The 20,141-nt window shown below is 37.3% G+C and overlaps 1 long non-coding RNA gene across 2 annotated transcripts in view; it reads right to left on the bottom strand.

Moving 5' to 3' along the window:
* LOC145987236 (uncharacterized) overlaps positions 1-14,557 on the bottom strand; it is a 44,586-nt gene extending 30,029 nt beyond the window's left edge. The window contains exons 1-2 of one of the 2 annotated variants that reach the window (XR_014441632.1): positions 14,474-14,557; positions 3,206-3,293 (exon numbers count right to left, since the gene is read on the bottom strand). This is a non-coding gene — a long non-coding RNA (uncharacterized LOC145987236). Of the gene's footprint in view, positions 1-3,205; positions 3,294-14,469 lie in introns of both variants that reach the window. The other variant, XR_014441633.1, reaches the window with a different exon arrangement.
* Positions 14,558-20,141: the final 5,584 nt, after the last annotated feature.

The raw sequence follows: 20,141 nt of genomic DNA, 5'->3' as shown, positions 1-20,141 counted from the left end.
GAATATCTTGTATAAAAGAGACAACGAAGTGAAATTACAAGAAAAGGCACAAATAAATTAAAGAAGAAAGACGGAAGGATAAGGTATGAGCAAAAGATTGCTGACAGGCTGAGGAAATTGAAAGGTGTTATGCATAGTATTAGTAGTGATGGATGGACCAACATAAGGGACGTAATAATAAAGGCAGCTGATGAAGAAATATGGGAAATGAAGAAACATAACCGTAGTGAATGGTTTGATGGAGAGTGTAGGGTGATAACCAGGCACAAAAATGAAGGTTATCGAAATATGATACAAAGCTACTTCACAAGAACAAAGTTAGAACTATATAGTGAATTGAGGAAGAAAGAAAATAAAATTCATGAAAGGAAGAAGAGGGTGTATGAGGAAACTAAGATGACGCAAGTGGAAGGATTTAATGCAAAACGAGAAAGTAGGAAACAGGGGCATATATACGCGTAAGTAAGAATAAGGATGGACGACTTCTAAGCAATGACCAGGACATTTTTACCAGATGATAGGAACATTTTATTGAACTATTGAATGACTAGAACCAGAATGAGAATAAAAGGGAGCAAGGACAGAAACAGGATAGGGAAGAAAATCAGAATGCCACGAACCTCCAAATGAATGAAAGGGAAAAAAATATGGGCCTAGCCTTGAAGAAGTTAGCAGTGCATTGCAAAGCTGATCAACAACAAAGCGCCAGGATCTGACAAAATACCAGCTGAGATGATGAAACTTTATGGAAGGGATTTCATGGTAAGTATGCAAAAGCAAACTTAACACTGGATACATTTTTTTCTAAAATACTGTTTCGAAGGCATTCCCCATATCTAAATAGAATAATAGGTGACTACCAATGTGGCTTTAGAGAGGGAAAATCAACCTCAGATCACATACATACAATCAGACAAATATGTGCCAAGACAAGGGAATTTGGAATAAATACATATCACCTTTACATAGACTTTAAATCTGGATGTGATACCATAAAAAGGAGAGAGTTAATCGAAGCCGTGAGGGAATTTGACATCCAACAGAAGCTAATAAATGTACGTTGTAGAGTACAAATAAGAAACCAGCTAACAGAAGAATTTGAAACCAAACAAGGATTGCGTCAAGGGGGTGTCTTGTCATGCATGCTATTCAATGTTGCATTACAAAAGGCTGTCAGGGAAGCAGGCAAAGAAACTAGTGGAACCATATCAGTGCAAATTATGGAATACGCAGATGATATAGTAATAATAGCCAGAACAACAAGAGCATTACGTGAAGCTGTAGCTAACCTTTTCACTGCAGCACAAAAAATAGGGCTCACAGTAAATGCAGCTAAATCAAATGATATGGAAATAACTAAAGCGCCTACTAATACTGCAATTTTTTAACTTAACGGGCTCTCTTTTGAGAAAGTTCGGGAATTTAAATATCTTGGACCATATATAACGGAGATTTTCTGACAGAGATTAAACACAGGATAAGTATGGCAAATACAAGGTATGTTGGACTCGGAAAACATATCAAGAATCAGTACATAAGAAGAAAAACAAAAGTTAAACTATAAAAAAGGGAAATAAGCCCTATTTTAATGTATGTATGTGAATCATGGATAATAACCAACAAGACTGAGTCAATGATCGGAAGCTTTGAAAGGAAGATTCTGAGGAGGATCTAAGGGCCGATATATGAAAATGGATTATGGAGAAGAATATATAATATGGAACTATATCAGCTTTATCAGGATATAGAAATTGTGAAGGAAACTAAACTAACACGCCTAAGGTGGTTGGGCCATATATATACCGAATGCCAGACAGCATGGTGCGTAAGAAGATCACGTCTCCGAATATGGATCGAGGAGAGAACTGTTCGAGGAGAGAACAGATAGATTCCGACCTGTAACTTTTGGCAACGGACAAAGTCTTACCTTCAGCCTAGAAACTAAGTCCGATAAAGAAAAGTAACGATACCTGATACCGGCCGTGTCCAAAGGAGCCGGACACGGGTATGTGACACTCAATAATTATGCCCCTACGAAAGACTCAGATGTAATTGTAATGGAGATGCTTTACGTCATGGGACAAAACACCAAGAAATGATGCTGTGATAACTATTCTCTTGTACGATTTAAATGCAAGAACTTGGAAGGAGAGGGGAAATGAAGTAATAACTGGAACTCACGCAATTTCTAGAAAACAACTATTAATAATTAATGAAATAAGCCAAATTAAAGATTTGGATTTAGCAACTATATTTCAATATAAACAATGTATGGAAAGTTCCTGGAAAAAGTCAAGTCAATCAAATATATCACTATTATGTCGATTATGTGGTGAAATACAATAGCTACTTGGTTGGTCTTTTCGAATAGTAATCTCGGCCACCCTTTCAGTGAAAAACCTTACCTATGATAGGAAGTGTTACAATGATTTGATATGTAATATATATTTGTACTAAGAAGAGCATTATAAAATTAGAAGAGATCGTCAGCAATGAATAAACATAATACATGCCTACATACATAACATATATATATATATATATATATATATATATATATATATATATATATATAAAACACACACACATGATAACAGACAGAACCTAATTTGATACTGACTGACGAAAATATGGTTTAAGACACTTCATAGAATTCTATCTTTCCGATAACGCTCATTAAGAAATGGAAGTGGCTCTATCAAGTCATTTGTGTTAGAATTATGTCAGAAGGATATTCAGACCTTATATTCTGAATATCATGATTATAGAGCATTTTAGACCCCCTTATAGTAAATCATGCTACCAAATTTTAAACCAGCAAAAATTATATATCCTGTTAATCCTCAAATAAATGCTGTAACAGTAATATTTCACGAGCATCTTTGTAATATCTTTGATTTCTTTGTGATGCATATTATCCAGAATTGTTGTGGAAAGCAAGTCAGAAAACGTTCTAAATTTAAGTCACTTTCGCCCATTTATATCGTATATGAATGTGCTCTTTATGATAACTGAACATGCTTTTCAATCCTATGACATGTCGGCGCTGAAGTCCAATATCCTCTCTTAAATACGCTTCTGTTATGTTTACACCAAGAATAGATTTTCCATGATAGCACTAACAACTTGTGTACCAACGCAGAAACCTGTAAATATTCCACGTTTTACACGTAGGTTGACATAACCTCAAAGATGTCGAACTTACCAACAGGAGGACTCGGGCATTTCCAAGCTAGTGCACCAACGCCACACAGGAGAAGAACCAGAACTACTGCTGCCCATTTACTCATTGTCTAGAATATTAAATAATAACAAAATTAATGACGTGAGGTAAATAAAGATTCTCAACTTCCGTGTTATGTCCCTGTCCAAGCACCGCCATTCCTTTGTGAGTGTCACTTTATTTATCTAACCATCAGTTATTTCCCTATTAAATAGTAGCCCAAAAAGGCAGAAAGCCGACGAATTTTAATAAAAATTGAAAAGGCAAAACATATAAATTAAAATGTGCTTTAGACTTCTATATATCTATTTACAAAGAGAATTATTGACTATGAAATAAAGCTCCATGTATTATCGACCTTGGTCTAAGTGGAGGTGAATTATTGGCACCACATTCAGGCTGTTTTAGAACCCTTCCCCCTCCACGATTGCCATAGATACCTATTGATGAGAGTCTGAGTGACAGCAAGGCAGCAGTAATATTAACGGAAATACACGCCTCACAAAAAAATTGAAAAATTGTTACGTTAGACAATAGGTATTAGGAATGGCCTTGGAATGCAACAACACATGGTACCTGTCTGGTGCCGACATATGCCACCGTGACTATCACCTATTGTCTAACATAATAATATTCGAAACTTGTTGTACCTAATATAACAACATTAACTTTTTGTGAGGAGTGTTTTTCCACCTGATATCACTCAGCCCATGGATCGAACGCAGATTTCCTCGTGATAGTCACTCATCTTTCTGTAGAACAAATACGAACAAAAAATTCCTAGCTGTGAGAAAATATAATGGTAATTTGGTCACTGTAAAGTTTTTAATAATTGACTGATTGATTTTGTTTATATTACTTCTATTTCCTATCACATATAACTAATCGTGACGATCAGGATGAGTGTTGTTATGATGGGATGTGATGAAGGGACAATCAGAAAGAACACTCATGCCCATACCGGGACTAGAATCCGGAATCCCTTGCGTTGTATCGCTTTGTTCTAATCACTCCAGTCCGACGTCGGCTTATAATAATTGATGCATAACAATTATCTATTATGTCCAAATTTGGGGAATGGGTAAATTTTTGAATAGAAAATAATTTTACAGGATTACATAATGAGACGTAGCAGTTAAATTTAAATATCGAGCTAGTACGATTCATTGTGCAAAGAAAAAAGGTATTTTTTAATGAAAGAAAACGAATAAAAATGTGTTAGTTTTAGATCTAAGAGAAAGTTAAGACATGACCGTAATTGACATATAAAACACACACAAACACACACACACACACATATACAGGGTGATTGGTAATTCGACCTATTCCTGGAAAAGGGGTAATACTAGAGCACATTTGCAAAAAATTTGACCCTATGCACCGGGGGTCGGAAATCAATGGGTTTCGAGTTATTGCAGTTTGTAGATTTTCGTGACATATTCCAACTTGCGACCAAAAAACTAATAATTTTGAAAAAACTACTACACCCTGAGCACTTAATTAACACGTTGCTAACAGCTGACGAATGAGTGACTACTGGGAAAAAAATTCGTGCCCAAAATTACCACACCCACAGAAAGAAACAGTCATTGGAGCACACGTCATGAAGAAATTTGGAAGTTATCGTTTAAATCGAAGAGGATTACTCAAGAAAATGGTAAAACACTTAGCGTAAAAATTACGGAAAAAACTTCCTCGTTTCATAAGCTCTCCAAAAAGATAAAATGTTGTCAACTGACACACGGGTTGGGAGAAAAATCTGAATAAAAAGCGGAGAAGGCGCGTTGTAGACTTCTTTGTGAGAAATAAAGGATTAACTGTTACAAAAACTACAAATCCTGTTCAAATTGCTTCCCTCGGTTACGTATGCAAGCGCGCAGCCTGCGGCGTACTTCAAACACAGTCACTCGCGTTGACACTCTGTCTCTTATGTATTGGGTGGCTGCCACTATTCTCTCTTTCTCAACTCTTCTTGGGAGTTCACTAGTGTACTGTAGACTAACTCCATGTGACCCCAAATGTAAAAGTTGCATTACGTCCAATCCTGACTCCTCGCCGGGCAGGGGGTCTGGCCGCCTCGACCAATCCATCGCATGGGATATTTGTCGTCCAGTCACTGTCGCACACTCCAGAAATAGTGGGCTGGGCAGCCATCATGTTGGTAAATCATCCTCCATCAGCGTCGTCAATTCTCCCTTAGGAAGTTTTCGTAGGCCATGCCGTTTAGGTTATGTGGCAGAAAGAATGGCCCGATCACATGATTGTGGATGATTCTCATCCACACATTTAGTGAGAATTTTCTGTGGTGAGCGTTTTGTTTAGATTTTCTTGGGATGACCCTTAGGGGCCCAAAAATGTGCATTATGAAAATTCGTAATACCATCGCGGTCGAATTTGGATTCGTCCGTCCACAGAATTCTTGTCAGATGATGGGGGTCTTCAGTGTCGGTATTTAGTAAAAATTGACAAAAATCCATCATTCTGACAAGATCTCCCTCCTCAATAACATGCATGCACTGGCGTGTAATGGTATGGATACAGTCGTGCTGTATGCACAGTGAACCAGACTTTCCAGTGAGTCAAGCCAATGACGGTTTCTTTCTGTGGGTGTGGTAATTTTGGGCACGAATTTTTTTCCCAGTAGTCACTCCTTCGTCAGCTGTTAGCAACGTGTCAATTAAGTGCCCAGGGTGTAGCAGTTTTTTCAAGATTATTAGTTTTTTGGTCACGAAAATCTACAAAAGGCAATAACTCGAAACCCACTGATTTCCGACCGCCGATGCATAGCGTCAAATTTGTTGCAAATGTGCTCTAGTATTACCCCTTTCCAGAAATAGGTATATATATATATATATATATATATATATATATATATATATATATATATGTGTGTGTATATAGGGTGTTTCCGGGCTGATGGTACAAACTTTCAGGGATGATGTAGAAGGAATCATTTATCAATTTGAGATAAGGAACCCTGGTCCGGAAACGACTTAGTCGAAAGTTATAAGCGAAAATCGGTGGATGAAGATGTAATACTTTTATTACCTGCACAAGTTTCACAAGCTGCTACATTCACAATAGTTGTTCAAAGTGGCGTCCCCCAGCTCCGCTGCAGGCATGACAAGACAGTCCTGTGTACGAGACACCTGTAGTAGACTGAAGAGGATCTCTTGGCAAGAATTCTCGCTGCCTGTGACATTGTTCGAACGACCCCTGGGTTGTTCCAACGGATACGCCAGAACTTTGTGCGACGATGTGGGGGTCGCTACTTTGAACAACTGTTGTGAATGTAGCAGCTTGTGAAACTTGTGCAGGTAATAAAAGCATTACATCTTCATACACAGGTTTTCGCTTATAACGTTCGACTAAGTCGTTTGCAGACCAGGGTTCCTTATCTCAAATTGATACATGTGCCCTTCTCCAATATCCCTGATAGTTTGTATCATCAGCCCTGAAACACCCTATATAGTATCATAATTTTCGAATGTTTGATTTTATTGTAAATTATACTGTACAAAATTTTGAGATATTATTAGCGTTACCAGACGTCCGTTTTTTTTTCGGACATGTGCTATATTTTAGCCTTATGTCCGGCGTCCGGGAGGAATTTGAAAAATACCATAAATGTCCTACATTTTGAGTATCACATAATATTAATTAGGAAAATAGATAATAGAAAAGAATCATGCAAGTTACAAGTCTATGGACTACGCTTCCAAACTCAATAGTGAAATTTATTTTGATTCAGTTATTACCCCAAAAGAAAAACGTTTGTCCTGCTATTAAACAAACGAGAATACGGAAGCACTTAATGAACAAAGTTTTGGGACCACTTTCCAATAACATCACTGTTCAATGCCCGAGCAGAATTTCTTGCCTTAGGGTTTATATTGATGGAACAAGGTGTTGCACATTCTTATTCAATATTCGATATAATTTGATTGTAAACCAGAGTGTCTGTCAGTCATGAAAGTCATGATAGTCAAGAAAAAGTAAAGAAATCAACAAGTAGGTCAAGGGGTCAATAAAGAGGCAATAGATTATTCTTCTGGTCAAGAATTTTGCTATCATTATGATTGATTAGATGATTTAGTTTATTTTACTTCATTTTTTTCTGTCACTTTGGCTAATCGCGAAGATGAGAATGAATGGTGGTAAGATAGGATGGATGAAGGGACAGTCACAAACATACAGGGACAACCTACACAAGCCCAACATAAGGTTGTAGTAGCTGTGAGTCCAGACGCCAAACCCTCGCTCGTCTGCCAAACACAGCTCAGGATGCATTAATACGAGAAAGTAGATCTAATTCTCTTCTTAAATTCAGCTTCACTTTTCATATTAACTGGCCCTTTGTTTGGGGTTTTCATTAAATAAATATATTTTTTTTTAATTACTAATTTCCAACTTTACCTAAGTAGGGGTCGAATAAATAAACGTTAAGAAAGACGGAAAAAAGGTCTAAAAAATTCTAAAAAAAAGTCAAGAATTCTGGATGTGTTATTTTGGTAGTCACCCTGTTATTGAACTAAAAACTACCCAAGCTGAAACTTCTCGAACTATTTTAAATTACGGTAATTGCCGAATATTTGTTTGCCATTACAAGTCATAATTCAAATGTTGAGAGAGTACTTTCATTACCATCAACACAACAGACTCACGAGAAAAAATATTTTTTCATAAAGTCTGCAAAATGTTTGTTTGATACTGGTCCCTATAATTTCAGAGATTCTGACTGTCCACTCTAACATAAATATAGTTTGACTAAACCTGAAATTTAGATAAAAATTGTCTCCTCTGAGAAGTACCACTTAAATCATGTAGTAAGAGGCGCAAGTATGATTGCAAGTTTTGAAATTTTGCATTTAAAAATTCATTAAGAATTAATTTTTAAAAATCGAAAAGTGTAATTTTTCAATTACTTTCTAACGTGTTGTATAGAAGTATGTATTATTTATTGAGAATGTTTTTGTGTCCTACATTTTGAGACAGCATGTCCTATATTTCCCTTACAGCGATCTGGTAACCCTAGATATTATACTTAGTTATACTTATTCAAGTTATGAATCCTATATATTGATTGATTGAGTTGGTATTTTAAGTTCACTTTATGCACAGTAAGGCTAATCGGGACTGGAACTATAGTTTAAAGTGGAATCCGAACCACTATGTGCCTCCACCGGAAAATATCGAACCCAGGACCCTTTGATTTCAAGGCGATGACGCTACCGGGGAGGCATTAAATCCTATATATTGTGCAAGGGTATAAGGTATTTTTGTTTTATGAGAAAGTCTACTAAAATTAAAATTAGAACCACATTTCAGTGTTGTAGTGTTAGTCGTGCTATCCGGAGCAAGAGATAAGCTAGGTATACCGGTATGGGTCGGAGGACGTACTGTCCCAGGCACTGGCATAGTGCAGCTTTGTTTGCCTAGGTGGGAGCACCTTACACAACATCCCCCTTCTTTATTGAAGCTATCTTTGTTTACATATGCTACATAAATCTTACATCTTATTACAAAACATTTTAAACAAAGCTTCTGTCTCTTAACTCAAATTGAAGAACAGTAATGTTTTAACCAAAGCATAAAAATTACACATTTAACTATTTTATCCACAACCATTAACAAAGAACGAATAATATCAAATAATATCTTAACCTATGTAATCCTTCATCCATCCTGGAGGGTTTCTTTCCCTTCGAGGATGCATATACACCGAACTTTCAGCTTCTAACTTATTTTCTTTATTATTTACTCTGGGCTGAGGCCTTTCAGGAAATGTAATATCACCCCTGTTCATTACCTGAGGAGCAGGGATGAGGAGCCATCTGTTTCGACGATAAGTACCTGTATTCGATTGTATTAAGTATGATCTAGGATATTTCAATTTAGTTTTAAATCCTTGACCCAGATCCTCTCACCTACCTTTAGGTCTCTTAAATGTCTAACTCTGTACCTTTTGTTCTAATTGTCAGCTTGTTTGTTCTTTAAATTCTTATTCTTGTATAAAATTTGGCTACGATTCAACACTTTAGGTAGTAATTTTACAGGTAACATCGGTAAATCTGATCTTAATTTCCTGTTCAGAAATAATTCTGCAGGAGAATAACCATTCGCTAATGGAGTATTTCTATAGGCAAGCAAACCTCATTCTTCATTAACAAATGTTTAGCAATTTTAACAGTAGCTTCTACTTGTCCTTGAGACTGACTATGATATGGCGAACCTGTCTGATGAATAAAGTTATACTCCTTAGCAAAACAGCGAAATTTGTACTGAAACTGCGGTCCATTATCAGATCTAATTACATTACAAACAGCATATCTAGCAAACATTTGCTTCATTTTTGTGATTATCACATCTTCTGTCATTTGTTTCAACGGAAATATCTCAAACAACTTTGAGTAGTAATCTGTGGCAATAAGGTACCATACACCTTTACATTTAAACAAATCTACTCCCACCTGTTGCCATGGTCCATCAGGTAAACTTTCCATTAAAAATGGTTCTTTACAGTTACCTCTCATTTCAATACATTGAGAGCAGTTTTTCACTAAAGCATCAAGTTGTGAACTAAGTCCTATCCACCATACTGACATTTGTGCTCGACGTCTACATTTCGTTATACCCTGATGACCTTGGTGTATGAATTTTAAAACCTCCTCTTGTAGTAAACCTGGTATTACAATACGAGAACCTTTTAACAATATATCATGTATTATTGAGAAATCTAATCTATATTGATAGTAAGGTAACAGTTCAACTGCAATTTTACTTTTCTCAGGCCAACCATTCAAAGTATAGTACTTAACTTTCTTGCATATGTTATCATTTACTTGACACTGTTTAATTTTGTCTAGGTAATAATCTTTCACAGGACAGTGTTGAATAACAAAATTTACAAAAGCATGAACTTCTTCACCTAATTCCTCTCTCTCCCAGCCATCAATAGGATTTCTGGACAGAAAATCTGCTAATATAAGTTCACGGCCTAGTATATAATTAACTGTATAGTCATACCTCTTTAACCTTATTCTAAATCTTTGCAATCTTGGAGTTAACTCATCAATGTTCTTAGAACCCAAAATCTGAATTAATGGTTTATGATCAGTTTCCAAATTCACTTTTAGACCTGAAACATATTCTGAAAATTTTTCCTTAGCCCACGTTAAAGCTAAAGCTTCCTTTTCAATCTGTGCATACCTTTGTTCTGTAGGTGTTAATTTTCTAGAAACATAAGCAACGATTTCTCTTTTTGCACCTTTCATTTGAAATAACACAGCACCTATGCCATATGAAGATGAATCTGCACTAACAATGCACTGTTTACTAGGATCAAAATATGCTAAGGTTGGGGTTGTAGTTAGAGCTTGCTGTAGCATTTTGTAACTACATTCTTGTTCCGCACCACAATTAAATTCTACACCATCTTTAAGCAAACCAGTTAAAGGTGCTAAAATATCTGATTTATTTGGAATAAATTTTCCTGCATAGTTAACCATACCCAAATATGTTTGAAGCTCTGATTTGCACATGAAATCCCAAATGGCATACGCAAAAATTTAAATCTTCCAAATGGACAAATGAAGGTAGTTAACAGTTGACTGTTTTCATCTAATTTTACTTGATAAAACGAGGTATTTAAATCAATTTTACTGAAATACCTTGCTCCCTTTAATTGTGCAAGAGTTGATTCTACTTTTGGCATAGGGAAATGTGGCCTTAACACCCACTCATTTAACTTTGTATAATCACAACATAGCCTAACCTCATTACCTTTAGGCACACACACAATAGGACTAACCCAGTCTGTTATTTTTTTTATATAGGTTCAATTATTTTCAGATTTTTCAAACGGTTAATCTCTACTTCTAGTTTTTTCAACATTGGTACGGGTACTAATCTTGGTACAACCTGTACATATGGTTTTGCATTCTTAAATTCTCCAATGTTTTGAAACAATTTACAATATTCTGGTGAATTAATATCAACTTTTGTGAAAGATCGTAAGTATTTTTGCAGATTATTTACATTTAGTATTTCCAAAGCAGTGACTGCATTTCGACCAAGCAATGGTTTTTGCAACCCTTCTACTACATATACCCTTGTACAAAATTCCTTGCCATTAAAGCATAATGTAAAATTCGTAGTACCTAACACCTTTAATTGTGTACCATCGGGTCCTTTAAGGTCCGATTGTTTTGCATTTAAATTACATAACATGTTTGGAAATAACACTTTATCAGGTACACATACACGATCAGCACCTGTATCGATCAAAAAATTAACATTATCGCCAAGTTCCTTAATGAAAATTGAACGATACCAACTGAAGTCTGAATTAGAAGTAGATCCTTTAATATTTCCTACAAAATTCTCTTCCACACTCGATTTTTCGTTACTGTTTTGTTCATTCACATTACCAAATTCAAAATGATTGATTGTTTTCGTGTTTCTCTTCCTACAAACTAAAAAAAAATGTCCTACTTTTTTACAGTACCTGCACGCCACTGTTCTAACTGGGCAATCCTTTAATTTTGGGTGAAATGGTCCTCCACAGAAGGGACAATACTTCTGTTTCTCTAAGTTTGTGTTGTACTTACTCCGAGCTGGTGGTCGAAAATTTCTTCCCCTGTACGTTGCACTTCCGGTCCCGGTTCTACTAGCGTAGTCCTTCCCGGTCGTCTGGTTACTTGTTGTACCTGTCCTTGGTCGGCAAATTTCATGTGAATTCTTCTGTTGTTGTTCGTACTGCTTAACCAAATTAACTGCCTCCGCAAGCGTCAATTCTCGCTGCATCTGTAGTTTGTCGGACACACGTTTATCAGCTACGCCGACGACGAAACTGTCCCGAATCATGTCGTCCTTGAGATTACCAAACTCGCAATGTTCAGCCAGTCTATGCAGATCCGTGATAAACAAGTCAGCTGGTTCCCCCACATTTTGCACTCTGGTATTAAACTTATATCGTTCAAAACTTACGTTACGATGTGGCAGAAACACAGAATCGAACTTGTTCATCAAGTCGCTCACTGAACGTGGTTCCGGGAAACGCAACAAATATTCCTCACTTTGTGAACCCATTACGTATAGAAGTAGGTTGATTTTTTCGTCCTCAGTTTTGTTAACCAAGCCCGAAACACTTAGATAACGTTCGAACCTTTTTCTCCATAATGGCCACAGTTCTGGTCGAACAAAGTCAAAGATTCACATTCACGAGCGAATGCAAAACGTTGCCGGTTACCGACGAATCACTATTATTAGGCATGTTTAACACTCACGTACCTTCATTTCTGTTCTCAAAAAAGTCTAGTAGAGCCACGATATCTGGATCCCATGTTAGCTATTCCATTCTTCCGTTCGACCGAATGTGGATCCCACCGCTGCCACGCTGTTAGTCGTGCTAGCCGGAGCAAGAGATAAGCGAGGTATACCGGTGTGGGTCGGAGTACGTACTGTCCCAGGCACTGGCATAGTGCAGCTTTGTTTCCCTAGGTGGCAGCACCTTACACAACAAGTGTTGAAAGCTTTCCCACCCCTAGGGTACCAGAGGTGTCTTGGAGTTGAATGGCATTGCGAGTGTCCCTATTCATCTTAGAGACTCCGATAACTGTAGATTCCACACTAATATTGGTCGTTTTCAATAATTTTTAAATGTCACCCCCTTCACACCCCCACCCTACGGGTGCCAGGGGTGTCTTATCCCCACAGTATTTCTTTTCACTTTGTAAGTCATATGTGTACCAAGGTTGGTCATCATGAATGTCACCAATTAGCTTAGCGACTCCAAAAACTATAGATTCGACACTAATTTTGGTCATTTTTGTTATTTTAATTTTCACCCCTCTCCCGATAGGTGACGAGCTTGAAGTTGAACGGCATCAGAAGTGTCACTATTCATCTTAGGGACCCCGAAATCTATGGATTCCACACTAATATCGGTCGTTTTCGATTATTTTACATGTCACCCCTCCTCACCCCTATCCCCAAGGGTGCCAGCGGTGTCTTACCCCCACAGTATTTCTTTCGAGATTGCAAGTGATACGTGTTCTAAGTTTGGTTGTAATCCCTCCAGGCGTTCGAAAGTTATGCTGGAACAAACATACATACACATATACATCCATTATTATATATTAAGATAAAAACGCATCAAATGCAACTCTTGTGTCTAATTAATTTTTTAAGAAATAAACAATAGTAATAATAAATAGTTCCATTAATATTGCATGACTTAAATACAGCTTTTAACGTTAGAGAGGAAACTGTGACCTTTACACACAATGAAGTGTGTTGAAATTCGTCACGAAACATTAGAAATGGTAAGAAATCAAAAATCTTTCATGGTTTAATAAACCATGACTCATTAAAGGATCACTAATGGGGTTGTATCTTTTGTACAGCTGAGTTGGCACCTTATGCATTGAATCTGTTTTCTGTAAAAGTAAATTTATTGTTACAACGTGTTCATTACACAGACATCAAATTGTATTTTTAAAAAATGGCCATTCATTTGAAAGTCGATAAGGTGAAAGTTTGAAAGTTAGTTATTTATGTCGTAATTACTGAAAATATATTGATCGAAATCTTGATGTCCACTTTAGTGGACTTTCTGATAAAACAAGACCTTTTTCCTTTCCACAATATATAGAATTTATAACTTATGTCTCTCCTATTCCCCGGGTATCGAATCCGGATCCCCTTGGCGACGACGCTACCACTGCGCCATTCGGGGAGGCCCAATTGCGAGAAAACACTAAAATCAAAATTAGAGCAACGCTTCAGTATTGAAGTTCTTCCAATCCCTTTTTTGTTGAATTATGTGGGATTGTGTGCATTGATTTACGTCCAATGATGTCGCCACGAAGGAATATGGAGGCGCAGAGGGAGAGGGTATTTTCTAGGGTATCACATTTCATATTCTCCTAAATGCTAATGCACATTTGCGGAAAGAAGACGAGTCATTGTTATTGGAGATCTTTGAGAAGGTTGAAAGGTCGATTAGTGGAGTCAACCAGCCTGCACCCTTAGGACAAAGTAGAGGAGAGTTGGGGGTGGGTAGGCGTCCACCTCTCTGGTATCATCAATGATTATGTTTTAGTATTCTGTTTGATTTCAGTTTGCATAAAGATCTCCACATAACCTATCTTGGAGCAATACAAAACTATCCTCCACCATGACAGAGTTGTAATAAGTAACAAGATTTTGTTCATTATTCAAAAATGAAATAAATTTTCCCTTACTTACAGACCACTATCGTCAGCTTAATAAGCAATGTTCTAGAAGAAAAACTTTTGATTTGTATCGAATGAACGACCTGTTTTTATAGAAAATGAAAGCGCATCAAATACAACTCTTGTGCCTAATCAATTTCTCAAGGATTAGAAAATAGTAATACTAAATAGTTCCTTTAATATTGCATGACTTAACTAGAGCTTTTAATTTGATGAACCGTGGAATATTGAATTCAAAATTTAAAACAATATAACGTAAGATGTAATGCAATTGAAATAAGGAAACCACGCTCTTTACACAGAATGAAGTGAGCTCAAAATTGTCACGAAACAGTAGAAATGATAAGAAATCGAGAATCCGTAAGGGATTAATTAAGCCATGACTCATTAAAGGATCACTAATTGGGTTACACACACACACACAAGCACACTATATAAATGTGAGTATTAGATTTTATTGAATTCATGCTATATAATGATTAATAATTATCAGAAAGATTTCATACTTATATTAGTCTTGCACTTTATGTTTTATCTTTATTTTGTACATTCTTCTGTAAGGCACGTGAGGTCCCGGGTTCGATGCTCGGTGGAGGCACATAGTGATTCGGATCCCACTCTAAACTGTAGGTCCAGTCCCGATTAGCCTTACTGTGCATAAAATGGACTTAAAGCACCAAATCAATCAATCAATCATGTTAGGCACGTACTCAGGACTTTTTTTAAGGGGGAGGGGCTACATCCGAAACTGTGGAACAAAGAGAAGGTCAGTAACGTTGTGAGGTTGACTAAATTAGGTTTTTTGCGTTGCTTTTCTGCCAAGTTTATCTTATCGAGACTATACGAATGAGCAATGATGATGAAGTTAATGAACTCACTCCTAAAGAACACCTATGCCCAGGGTAGGATTCAAACCCGGAACCCCTGGAGTCTTAGCGCGCTGTGCTAACCACTCCTCCACTATGGACGGTGAAATTCTGTTGGAGTATTAGTATTTTATGTAACTGCCAATGCCATGGTAATATTACAGCTAGAGCTAAACGTACAATTGTAGAGGCGCAGTTGCAACATAATGGCTCAAAGTAACAGAAATAATAGGCCTGCTCAAAACAAACTATTGTAGGTGGCAGCAGCCCTGTTGTGTCCTCGCGCTTTTGATCGGCAATTGTTCTCCCATTTAAATACATGGGGAATTTGATGCCGAACGTGCTGCTATTACATTAGATTGCAAGTTTAATATCATCTTAACCTCAGAAATGATGTCTGATCATGATAATTTAATAATCAGTGCTGTAAAAGTAAGACTTTTGAAAAGACGATCGTCAACAACAGAAAATATATCGGAACTCCAAAAAGCCTTAAAATTTGCACAGCATTTCTTTACGTCACTTGCATTTTCACAATTTAAGTGATCTATTGTTGAGAATTCGGTAAAGAATAATGCATAATAATTCCGCAGCGACTGTACTTATATTTTTATAGTTGTTTTTAATAACTGACTTCTTTTTCACGTGATTTAATACTTTTCCACGTAGCCAGTAAATATGGTCCTTTGTTTTATATACATACATTTATCGTCAAGAATAGTTATTACAATTTTTTTTCTGTTTCATGTCTCACAACCTCTAGGGCTATCTTATTTACAGGAATTATAAATTTAAAATTGTTTGTTACAAAGAAAAAGAAGGACAAAAATACATGGTGAGAAAATCTGCTTAATAAAATGAAAACATACGTTAATCTTAAATTATCGGATAGAGCATAATGTTAGTCATAGTGTATAATAAAATATATATCATTCGTTTACGCACTTAATACATTTTTCTAGATAATTTTGGGAGTTTCTTCGATTCCCACCCGCCGTTGAATTACACATGCTCGCAACCAGATAAACGCAAAGCATAGTGTAAAAATCTAAATTTTTGTATTTTCGACCCATGGTAGCTAGAGACGACCCAAATGACGTCAAGTTTAGTGTTCTTTGTGCATAAACTTACTATATTCACCTCGTTTTCGCAACCATTCCGCTTCGCTTTAATATATTAATTCCTAGGTTCAGGAAAATTTAATTTTCGGAAACTTATGACTGGCTGCATAATCTTAAAGTTTTGCTAAACCCATTTTTATTATCGATTTACACGAGAAATTCTTACCTTCATTGAAAATAACGTTTGGATAGCGATCCGATCGCGTTCCAATGTAAAGCTTAGGGCAACGAAATGACGAAATAAATTATTTAGGGACACAAGACGGGTGCCACATGAAAAGTTTGGCAATGAACAGCCCCATTGAACTGACCGATAGACCGCCCCGTCGACACGACAATCAGCATCACAGTCGCTTACAGACACAGGCTGTCACGGCGTACAGCGTAGTGGTATTGTTAGCATTCTATTCTTGGGAGTTTTCGAATTGTACTGTTTTCTGCAGAACAACAAGTTTTTCAAATTCCATTCATTGATTGGTTTTTGGTTTTTGCTTTGAATTTATGCCACTTTTGACTAATTGCAAAGATGAGGATGAGTGATGAATTTGACGAAGAGACACACGTAGAACATCCATGTCCAGGCCGGGATTCGAAGCCTGGATCCCTGGTTTCGTAGCGCAGTGTGCTAACCACTTCGCCAATGAGATCGGTTTTCTTTCCTTATACCATGATCACTGAAAAACATGGTAATTCTAGGTTTAAAAATAATTATATACATATATTTATAAATTAAATGATGTGTGTTAGTGATGATTATTAAAATAAAGAACATGTCTAAAATGTAGTTTAGAAAAACGAGATATTTTTGCATCACAATTGTAGTTCGAAAAAAGTCGGGATAGGGATCAACTGTCGGGTCGTTCCGTATCCTTACATCAGTGGTTATAAAAATGATCAAATTGCACACTGCTGACTTCTGATGTCTGCCTCTCTAAACAATAAGCACATTCATTTATGTAAGGACAACGTTGAAACTTTTAGGGCCGAGAGCAAATGAAACACCCTGTATTTGATTCAATTATCACAAAAGAGGTAATAAATTAACAATTTTCATATTTCATCGTTAAAAGTAGAATTCACATTTCTCTCATTTTATGCAGAAATAAGTGTGGAGTGTGCTAAAAAAAATGATATCATTACAGATGTAAATATCTCAGTAACTACATAGTCAAGGTGAAGGAAACTACGCAGGTGTAATCCTCAACTCAATAAGATTTATGCATAAAAATTTGAATAAGAAATTCAAAGGTATGTGGATGTCACACATGATTGTTCACAAATGTTTGTAATGATGCGATCATTACTGGATCCTTTTTTATGTTATAAATTGTGTATGGCTATGTATTCCTGTACGTTTGGGTTCTTGGCCGTTGGGGGAGCGGTAAGTTTCCAGTAACGGTTTAGGTCATTAGCGGGGCCTATAAATAGGAAGGGCAGAGGAGCAGTCGGTCTCAGATATTTGGCGGAGTACAGCAATGTAAGAGGTATCTTTTTCTCTAAGGGGAGCGGCTGGGCGAGCTTTCTTTCCTTACTATGTGAACCGACGGCGGGGATGTTAACTTTCTTTCTTTTAATACACACACTTGCTCTTTTCATATTATTCCAATAGTTTATTTCATGTGTGAAACCGGGTACACAACACACATACCTTCAGCCACCTTTTTTGGTACTGAGGGTTATATTTTTTTTTTACTCGTGGAGCCAGTGGCTACGCGAGTCTACACACTCTCTTCAGGAAGGGGGGACAGGGTACACCGGAATGTAATTTTGTGAATAACGGCCAAGAATTAACTTCTGTAACTATAATATGAATAAACCTATATATATCTAAAAGGAAATGGGCGTTAAGTTGTAATTTGAAGAGGTACGTGTCTATTGCCTAAACTAGCATCCACAGAACTTCAGGTACTGCAAGTTTTGAACCTCGGGACAAGGATTCAAAAATGTATGGTTGTGTATATTGTGTATGTTGCTGAGAATCAGCATAAAAGCACAAAATATACCGATACATACTGGGGGCTCAGAGTCAGGGATATCTTTTTGTGAAAAGTACTGAAGGCATATGTTATTGCGAAGTGGAAAGAAAGTAACAGAAGACAAAATGGCAATTCAAATAGACAGGGAGCTCATTGGCAAGTTGCTAGGCAATGCGAACTTGGAGGGAAGGCCTGAGGAAGATATTGTTGGGGAACTTGAGAGACTTTCTCTAAACCTTACGCAAGGAACTTCGGCAAGGACGGGCGAGGAGAAAATGAACAAAATCTTGGAAAAAAGCAACATTAGCATTCCGATCTTTAAGGGAAACGTCGGCGATGTAAGTCCACACGATTATTTGTATGAATTACGCAATTATCAGGAAATCATGGAAATTGGGGATACTTTTCTCTTAGATAGAATCTTGCCGCTTTCGTTGAAGGAAATCGCTGCAGATTGGTTCAGATTTTCGAGACCATTCGGCACTTTTAGGGAATTTGAGAAGGCGTTCTTGGAAGAATTCTTTAGTGTCGATTACGACTCGGAAATAGCAAGGATCATTCAGAACAATTACCAGTCACCAGACCAGTCTCTTCTTGCATTTATTCGACACACCAGGAAGCTTTTTGCAATGAGGGAGAAACAGGGGACAGAAGATGAAGTCATCCAGCATGTTTTGAAATTTTCCCATCCTAAATTCAGAACACACTTGTACAGTAGAAGAGGTGAGACAAGAAACTCTCCCACCGATGTGCTGGATCGGAAACGCGGCAAGCGCATGCGCGAACTTCCCCTATCGTGCACACAGGCAGGGTTGCCGAACGTCTTAATGTTGTGTGAGCACCGAGAAACAATGCGATCGACTTGCCTGTCTTCATTTAAAGTGTGTGTTTGTTTTGTGTGCAGTGTACTTGCTAGCATGGAAGCTTGCAGTTCAGAGAAAGCAAGTAAACTCGGTGGACGGAAAGTAATCCACAACCAAGGGCGAGAAATTGTATATAATGTCAATGCATTTATGAAAGGCCAGGTGGGAGTTCGTATGTCCAAAAACCAATTGCAAAGGAGGGTGGCTCGCGCATGTGGTGTTTCCTTCAGCAGTGTGAGAAGAATTGTACTAATAGAAAGTAAAGCATGCACTACGTTGAAGAAACACTTTCATACGCCCCATAGAACACGATCTCGCCGAAAAATCAAAAGTCATATAGACGAGTTCGATAAGTGTGTTGTTAGGCGTGTTGTGCACGAATTTCACCTTACGGACGGGGAAGGTATCCGAAGGGTTTTGAAACAAAGAATAGAGTTCCAAGGCAGTGTCTGGTGTGTGCGGAAGATAATACGTGACCTAGAGTTTAAGTGGGAAAAGCAGAAAATAATAGACAATTGCTTATAGAAAAGGACGAAATAAGAAGTTTACGTTCATCGTACCTCAAAGCCATAAAAATCTTTCGTCGACAAGGACGACCCATTGTTTACGTTGACGGACTTATTTTCACAGCTCGACAACAAAGAAAGAAACTTGGGTGGATGGAACCGCGGATGCCGTCAAAGCACCGGTGTCTAAAGGGCAACGTGTAATTGTTGTACATGCTGGAGGTTAATGTTCAAATCTGGAAAATCTTTTGGCGATTAATACCACAAATTTGACACGAAACAGTGTTGTTGTTGTTGACAACGCCTCATGCCATAACGTACAAATAAATCCTGCGACTTCTTCCTCCTC

This window comes from Lepisma saccharinum, chromosome 4 (assembly GCF_977018435.1).
Source record: "Lepisma saccharinum chromosome 4, izLepSacc3.1, whole genome shotgun sequence".
NCBI lineage: Eukaryota > Metazoa > Arthropoda > Insecta > Zygentoma > Lepismatidae > Lepisma > Lepisma saccharinum.
Note: the sequence above shows the minus strand (reverse complement) of the source record. Positions and strands in the feature narration are given on the sequence as shown.